General features: G+C 42.7%; 1 protein-coding gene across 10 annotated transcripts in view; it reads left to right on the top strand.

The window, feature by feature from the left end:
- The first annotated feature begins 215 nt into the window (after nucleotides 1-215).
- The window catches only part of tmcc1a (transmembrane and coiled-coil domain family 1a), a 39,779-nt gene continuing 30,877 nt past the window's right edge, over nucleotides 216-9,117 (top strand). For 7 of the 10 annotated variants that reach the window (XM_038722256.1, XM_038722252.1, XM_038722247.1 and 4 more), the window contains exons 1-2: nucleotides 216-309; nucleotides 1,374-1,454. The gene's annotated coding sequence lies outside the window, so the exon portion shown is untranslated. The remainder of the gene's footprint in view (nucleotides 310-1,373; nucleotides 1,455-9,117) is intronic. The other 3 variants (XM_038722255.1, XM_038722250.1, XM_038722249.1) reach the window with 2 other exon arrangements.

Raw genomic sequence — 9,117 nt, 5'->3', positions numbered from 1 at the left:
CATTTTGCTTGTTAAATGTCAATTAAACGATTATCAGAACAGAACAACATCATTGATCCCTCTCTGTGGTGAATCGTTTCTGAAATAATTTCTTTCATGTCTAAACTAAAGGTGTACGTATCTAATTTTTATACACACGAGTGAGAACTCTCCACCGCAGCACAATCTTTGGTTCCCCACACTCTTGGTTACGTCATACGTCATGACGTTAGCACGGAGGGAGGGTGGACCGTGGGGAGGACGGCACTCGGAGGAGGGGTGCCGCTCGTTGAACGTCGGTGTCAGCCTCAACAGTTTGCTATCACCCGTGTAAGTGTGAAATATGTTTTAAGTTTGTTTTTTAGGGTTGTTTTACCGTCATTTTATTCGTTTGTGTGATCTGTACTGCGTCTCTGTGCCGCGAGGAAAAGCTGTTAGAGTGTCGAGGTAGATATTTTATCGTTTTAGCTGCAGCTCTGTACAATGACACTGGACTGGACTGTCAACCTGAGTCCGTTGACACACTGCTGCTACTCACTGACAGCACTGACTGGCATTGAACAAACACTTGAAAGACTTTTAGCTTTACACATATTGTAATTGCACAACATACAGGAAGGCTCGTCTGTAGTTACTTTAATTCTATTGGGCATAAAGTAACGTTACGTTATGTGCTTCCCAACAGGGCAGTTTAAGACTTATCTTTCGTAACAGCCGCAATATTTCACCTCCTGTGGTGTCATCATAACATTCATATGTGGGCGTTTTACTGCTGTAGTACTTAAATTACAAAATAATTCAAATGTTGTAAAATATTGTGTAATAAAGCTGCATATATTGTAGGAAATAATCGTAAACATTCAAAAACAGTTGGTTGCATCTGGAAATGGTATGTTTGCTCTCATTTTATCCTCTAGGAGACTTTGCTAGCTTGTCATGAACTCTTGATCAGAGTAAAAGTTCATGAAATCAAGTAATTCATGAAACTTTTTGTTTACTGTGATCCTGACATATTGATGTGTCTCTGTGGATTAATAGACAGGGGGCTGCCAGTTGCCTGCAACCTACACAAGTTTTAATAAATAGTCAGCAGGGTTTATTTTAGTCTCAACATGTTAAGGTTAATGCAGTCTGATGGACTAAAGGCATTTTCATTGCCTGGTAAGGATGGACATCTGCAGCCTCATTACATCTGATGCCTAGTATTCTTCACAGAGGAGATTTTTTTTCTGCAACCTGTTATTATGAGTGTCTGGGAGACAGACAGAGACATACGCACTCTAACACACTCTCACACGCAGGCAAACAGCAGGCAGACGAAGAGAGTACAATGTGCCAAGGAGGCATTTAGAGGATTACAGTTTCCATCTCACTTTTTCTCTTTTTTGTTGAAGACCTGCAGGCCTGATGTAGCAGGTTGTCGTCTCCTCTGCAATGAAGGAAATCCACCCCAGCATCATGATTATGGACTGAAGGTTTGTTTTCATCCATTTATTCTACTCATCCATTCTGATAACTGTTTCCATCTCTCTTCTTCCATCTCTAACCAATTTTATAACCTGATAGTTTTGACACTGCCCTGCATGTACAACTGATACATCATGTAGAGCGTTGGAAGGGTCCAGTATGACATGATGTATCCCACTATCTGTTCAGCATACGCTAAGTGGCTGAGAGCTTAGCTGCCCCTTCAGGGCACTGCTAACGCAGCCATTCATGTCTCACTCTGATGGTCAGACCACCACGATGACGCTACCCTCCTCCTCCTCCTTCTCCTCCTCCTCCTGTTCCCACTGCACTCACATTGTGCCCTCCCTGCTAGGAGCTGAGCTTAGAATTGAGAGTCTTTGTACGAGCGTAATGTGTTCGTTTATATGTATGTGTGTTTGCATGCACGGTGCTTACAAATAAGAACTCGTGGTTTCTAAAGATGGAGTTGCCTCCTCTGATTTGTGCTCAGCTCCACGTAACACTTTCTGCATCAGATGTGATGAAGATGTGCCTATCTCAGATCAGATCCAAGATTAACACAGCTTGCTGAATGCTCGCCTAGCTGTCACAGGGGCTGATTAATTGGCCGTGTGCACAGGAAGCCTGCATTTCTCACAACAAAGCTGCAGATACTGGATTAGAAAGATGACATTAAGTAGATTATAGTTAAAGTTACGATCTTTTCATTGTTTATGTTAAGTATAACAAGGTATGTGTGTCAAATTGGCAATCTGTAATTTAGTTTAATAATGTCTTGTCATACATCAGTTATTGTTCTGCATGCTAGGAACCTGTCCAAAAACATTGCTGCCCCATATTCTGTAGTAGTTTCGTCATCAGCGTGAAACGCGTACATAAAATAATTATTTATGATGTTTTCAGTTACATCTCCACTGGGTGCTCCAGATTCTACCCATAGTTCAAAGACATGCAGGTTAGGTAAATTGGCAACTTAGTTGTCCATAGGAGTGACTTGTCTGGATGTGTGTGCTGTGTCCAGGATGTACCAGACTTCTCGCTTGATGTACTGTATGCCCTGCAAAGGCTTCAGTCCGCTGCATCCCTGAACAGGACACTTGGTATGGATGAATGGATGTTTTATATTGTGTTACAGAATATTTTGCCATATTTAATCATTTGTTAAGAAATTCATTTAAAAAATATAAAGCGACTTTTTAAATTTCTCTTGTTTAGTGTCTAATGCTTAGTTGCTCCCCTCTGCTGCAGATGAGAACACGATGTGTTGTGTATTGTAGAGTCAGAGATATACTCCAAAGACCTGGATTCAGTTCTTGGCAGTGGTGTGGTACCTCAGGCATTGCTGGTGAGGGATCATGTCTTTGTTGCTGCACTAGAATCCTTCTGATTGGTGAGGGCACCTGGATGGAAGTGTGTATCACAGGAGGCGCATGGCTGTATACGCACATCCCGGTGTTACCTGGATGGGGGAGGCAGGAGAGTCCATTGGATTCAGAGGAAGTAGATTCCAGGTCCAAATAGGTCCAGTCGGACTTAACGATCCGGCAGGGAGTGGATGTCTGGTCGCTGCCTAAGTAGACCTGGAACCCAACGAGGCACGGAACTTAAAAGGAAGTTTTTCCTTGCCTCTGTCGCCTAGTGCTTGCTCTTGGTGGGAACTGTTGGGCTTCTGTAAATAGCATCATAGAGTACGGTCTAGACCTGCTCTTTTATGAAAAGCGCTGTGAGATAACTGTTGTTGTGATTTGGCGCTATATAAATAAAATTGAATTGAATTGAATTGAATCAGGTTGGACTAAATAAAGCCAGCTCTTAGGGCAACAGTCAGGGCCCCGACCTCACTGCAAGAGAGAGAGAGAGAGAGAGAGAGACCAAAAGCGCGTTCACACACACAACGGGTGTCATAACTGGATCACGGCTGGGAAGTTGTGACATCAGTACTGACAAATGTTCATTGGGTTCATGTTATTGTGGTCAATTTTACTGCATATAAACAATAATGAGTTGAAACGACCACATCATGCCATTAGAAACCTCGCTTTTCAGTGTTTTGTGAAGTTATAAATGGCTTGCAGTGTTAACAAATGATGTAAAAATGTTCAGTAAGGGATTCAAATGGATACAGATAATCTGTTTTTTGCCCTTTGGAATTTAAATCTTAGCATCATTCAGGCAGTGATTTGGCTCTGTTCTCTCAACCAAAGGCCAGCTGTGGCTAAAGAGGAACTGTTTTATCTCAGAGAGGAAACACTGTTTCCTTTTCTCTCTCTCTTTTTCCCTCTCTCTGTCTCCCTGTGTCTCTAGCACTCTCTCTCTCTTACCTTCTTCCTCCTCCAGCAGGGCTTTGCTGTTTGAAAGCCCACAGGGTAGCAGATGTGTCATAATGCAGCTTAATTTAGATGCCACAGACTGAAATCGTTCTTTATCTCGGCTGCAATCAGCAGTGTTTGCCATTGCCATCAAGAAACATGTACATGGAAGGAGGACTGGGTTTTTATTCCAATATTATGTTATATAGACATTGTGTTCTGCTCAGAACTGCACAATTTTGATCACCCCTTAATTTTAGTTTGTTTACATCTTCCTGTATTTAGATGGCGGTCTTTAGAAGAATGGATATTAAAGTTTGGAAGTCAGGAGGAATATCTTCTTTCAATTTAAATCTTCTCCCAGACTGGATATTGCTGAGCCACAATCTACGTGTTGAGCCCAATTTCACACTCATAGTAAGAACTTCAAGACCACAGCTTGGATGTGCTTATCCCCACTAACCCACCCTAGTATGTAGAGGTGTCTAGTTACCTGAGCTCAGAGAGCTGACTGAAGAGTTATTTAAATAGGTGACGAATCGGACGATTTATGTAACTGTGTAAAGTAGTTCTCACCTGCTGGCACCACAAAGAGCCAGATGCCCTATGGCCCGATAACCTGGCAGGTTTCCCTCTTCAGTCGCACAAAGTGTGTGTTGAACTAGACGCGCGTTCCCTTTCCCATTCCTTATGGCTGTGCGCCTTTTAACACAATCTCTGGTATGAGATTTCAGCTGGTGTGTAGGTGGTTTCCAGCCTGTTGCCCTGCCAGAGCTGGTGGAATATGAGCTATGCTGGCCAAGTTGGAGGCCTGGCCACTGTTAAACACCTATCAGGTTAGTAAGTGAAGGGCCACTTTGCAGGGCATGAAATGTATCACAAACTCATTCTAATTTCTCCTCTTGTCCACTGGAAACCTGCCTTTTGAGAACATATATGTTACCAACACTCTCCATCAAGTCAGACACATTAGGTCTAGAGTGTTGTTGTTGTTGTAGTTGTAGTCCATGTGGACCTGTGTCGGTTCCATGCAGGTGGTGAATTATTCATTAGGACACTCGCTATGGTGTTGAGCACAGATGCAGAGGCGATCCCTTGAACAAGGCCTCCCCAGTAAACATTCAGCAATATCCAACATAACGATTAACGCGCATCTTAATGACTCTCTGCTAGTCTTCAGCTATGTTTCACTTCACTGCCCTGATTTGTTTGCTGTCCATCCCCTCTGTGCACCCTATAGCTCAGCGATATATGTGATATTTACAGCCCTGTACAACCATAAAAGGTCAACACAGTTGTTCCTCTGTGGAGATGAAACTGAAATAAGCAAAGTCTGTTACTTTGTCTTTGCAGCTTCCCACCTCACAGACTCTGTAAGGGAGTCTTACGTGACTCAGACTTGCTTCACACCCAATATACCACCTTTTGTTCCACTTTGTGTGAGTGTGTTTGTTGTTGTTGTTGTTGTATATTTTCTATTTTCTTTTGTGATCGACATTTTTATCAGTTTTCTGCAGCAATATGAGTGGGTGGTGTTAACTAGGGATGGCGTTACAGCGAGTCTCTTGTGGCCTAAGAGATAAAATTAAATCATAAATATTAGGTAAGGCAAGCGTCCACATCCCACACATGATGGTTTTGCCTTGTTTAAGCTATCGGCCATATATATTCAAGATTAAAAAATTTTAGGAAAAAGTGAAACAGATACCAGGTGTGAATCAGTCTCCAACGATAGTCTTCTTGTCGGCTGTACAAGCAGACAGCATTTTTCATTCTTCATTTTTGAATGTCTATGGTGATTTTTTTTTTTTTTTTGTCAGCATGCGTAGGGGTGAATGATTGTGTGTCTTCTGGTTTGTCTTGTTCCTGGAAAGCTGAGCACAACTTTGGTATCAGGGCTTCCCTGTGGATTTCTTCTTGCACAATAGGGCGTTGTGCCTGCCTCCGCCAGGGAGCTACCTGCCATTCACCTCCTTATTCAGACGCACTCTGTGTTGAGCGCCCGAGCTAAACCCGGCACGGCCAGGCGAAACAGTCTTGGACGGATGCCTTTGAACCAGTCTGGCCTCTTTCACACCCTCTGTCACCCTGTGTCTCTCTTCTCTTACTTTCTCTGTCCCTGTCTGATACAAAGAGTTGCGTCTCCTATCAATCTCTTTGCTGTATGCTGAAGTCATCTCCTGCACTGTCAGAGCTGACACAACTGTGCTATTCTCCCACCCCTCACACACACACACACACACACACACGCAAGTACAATAACGATTGTTCCTGCTTCCTGCCTGTGCTGTCATTATGCAGCTGCTGAATGAGATATGGTTCAGTTTCCATTAGTCAAAGACAACAAACACACATATGCAAGTACAGTATTTGCACATTTCCGCACAATATAGTTCCTGCTATCTCTCTCTTTCCTTGTCTTTGTCTGATAAAAGCACACACACATATTTGTCTGTGCACTCGCTCACAAACATCACTGCCAGAACTCTCTGGCCTAATTCCCCTCTTATTGATGTGTGTCTGTCAGTGAAAGAGGCGCAGCACAAAGAGCAGCGATGGGCCTGTGTGTGGCTCAGAGGGAACAAAGAGTGGTCTATTCCACGCCAGCTCTCAGACTCTTCTGGAAACACTGCATGAGCTTGTTTAAGCTATGGCCATATTTTGAGTTGACCGACTGTATGTTCAGCAATGAACAACAACATGGCTACCTCAATGTCAAAGAGCATGGACAGATTGACCTCCGCTTGTGTTGGTCATGCCCAGTTTGCAACTTTTTTTAATGTCAAAAGAAGAAACTGTGATCAGGTTGATGCACATATTTGGTCTTGAATTACTGTAACGTAATTATATAATACTACTGTAACGTAATTATATAATACTACCGTACTGACACATAAATTATCTTGCGTTATGCTACATTTCAGATTGTCTGCTTTATCAGCTACCCTCACTCTAGGGCTTAATCTTCTTTGTTCAATAATGATAATGGACGTGAGTTATTTTAGAATGAAACATCTTCATCAATATAACGTTTCTGCCTGAATGAAGCTACAGCTGTTTTCTACCCAGAGAGCTAAAGTGAACATTTACAGGGAGGTGTGATGTTGTGACTCCTCGTTAAACACTAGCACTTGATAGAGCTTGAAGCAGAGAAATCAGAATCACGATTCCCCCCTTTGTTTCATTAAACTGAATCTCAAATCTATCGTATCAATTCACACGTGCTTGTCACTGTCCGCAAAATGACAAATTTCCAGTGTGAGCTGTTTTTATTTACCCAGTATGCCAATGCCAGAGCTCTGCTGAGCTTTCACCATCTCTCTAGTTTAGCTGGCCAAAGACAATGACAGCAAGACTGGACGACTGGCTGAATGGAATGAGCTACAGCGCTAAGGACAAGGACCTGTGTGTGTGTGTGTGTGTGTGTGTGTGTGTGTGTTTATCCAACGGTTCCAGAGAGGCTATTGTCCATGTGGTCATTTGTAATTTACCTTTTTGACAGTATTGTCAAATTTCTGAGACACATGCTGACTCACTGAGGCTGCTGACCCCAGCTGTCACTGACACCTGTTTATCACTGACAATCAATGATCTGTTTCTGTAGTGGACAGGACTTGAATGCACCCAAAGACATCCATCCACTAGCATGATTCTGAGGCTGATCCGAGGAGCAAGCGAAGACAGAATTTTCCTGAGAGGTTCACCAAAGTACAGTACTGCATTTTTGTTTATGTTGCCCAAAGCACATCCTGTGTCAGACACAGAAGAATACCAACTGTAGCATGTCTAACTGTGAAGTCTTTTGCAGTGTAGTATGATGCGGTGAAATGAAGTAATTTGGGTCAGAACAGAACAGTGGTTATTCAAAGATCCATCTGCTGTTTGTTCTTTTGCGTCATCACCTCATCAAGGTGGAGCGACATGCATCGCTTAAATTAAACAAAGATGCGGGACCTCGCGCTCATACACAAGCATACACACCAAGTCTGACAATAACACTTTGTCCTCTAAAGGCTCCTGAAAGAGGATTTAGTTTGAATATAAAACCGTACGCAATCAAGAAAACATCCAATCCCAGCGTTGGGGTTTAGCCCTGGGGATGAAGGAGGGGATTTACAGACACAGAGGGAGGGATGGGCACCGGGGTCGGGACAGGGCTTCAGGTTCAGTTTCAGCTTGAGGACAGGATTAGCGCAAGTTTGCTTACCAGCTCCAAAACAACAGAAACACAGTGCTCCATCATAATCACTTTACTGTAACTGCCAGAAAAGGCCACTTACTGTCTTAGTGTGAGAGTACATGCTTGTGTGCATAATCATCTATGCATGTATGTGTCACACTTGTTTGCATGGTTGTTTGCCTTCACAGGAAGTTCATGGAAAGTTCAAGAAAGAAAGAAAAATGAAATTAGTTTCGGTCTATAAAGAAACGGATGCTATGTGTAGTTAGATAAGAGTAAACCCTTTGGTAATATACAGTAAAAAAATTTAAACGTGTCTTTGTTATTTTAATATCATATTTTGTGAGAGATATTTAGTTTAATATTTACAACAGAATTATGTATGTAACTTCATGTTTTTCTCCTGAAATAAAATATTAAAATATATGGACTCAGCTGTAATCAGTAAAAATACCAGTGTTGTTATTAGTACAAAAGGGCACTGTCTAACAGTTGACACAACCATATTGTAATAGCTACAGGCAGCAGGCAGCTAGCAGGTGACTAAAGAGAACCTGTTCAACATCTGCTGCCTCTCTCTGGCAGACAACAGGCGCATTTAACTGAATCTGACTATTGGACAGAAAACGATTAGACAAGACCAGATTTACGATCAGCTTGCAGAGAAAGTAAAAGCTGCTGTGTTAATGTGTTTGTGTACGTGAATGTGCCATTTCGTGGCAGTGACAGTGTAGTCATTGTGAAAAGGGATATGCTACCTGCAAGCAGCTTCATGCTCGTTCTCCTTCTGCCTCTGGATCGAGTGTGAAACTGAACAGCTGATTGTATTCATGGCGACGTGAATCAAGCCTGTTGCGGCATTCATTTGCATAGATGACATTCTTGCAATGAGAAGTGTGTGAATATGTGAGTGTGTGTGTACCCATCTGTCCCAACTTGTCTTATTCCTCATGACCTGACCTGAGGAGTACAGTTTAAGTATTTAACTGTCTCTTCCCAGGGCGCTCAACGTTCCGGCCTTGCTTGTTTTGCTGCCCTCAGTGGGAGCAGCTATAGATGCTGCAAGGAGGCTCTGGCTGACTGCCTGTTAGTCTGTGGGTCTATCTCTGAGGTGATCACTGTTCCACCAATAAGGTTCATTCTTGAGGAAGACAGCTTGTATGTTAGGAAGTGTCCACT

This window comes from Micropterus salmoides, unplaced genomic scaffold (assembly GCF_014851395.1).
Source record: "Micropterus salmoides isolate LMB-PRFRI ecotype aquatic unplaced genomic scaffold, ASM1485139v1 Ms_hic_scaffold_16, whole genome shotgun sequence".
Classification (NCBI taxonomy): domain Eukaryota; kingdom Metazoa; phylum Chordata; class Actinopteri; order Centrarchiformes; family Centrarchidae; genus Micropterus; species Micropterus salmoides.
The sequence above is the reverse complement of the archived record's forward strand: the minus strand, read 5'-3'. Positions and strand labels throughout refer to the sequence as shown.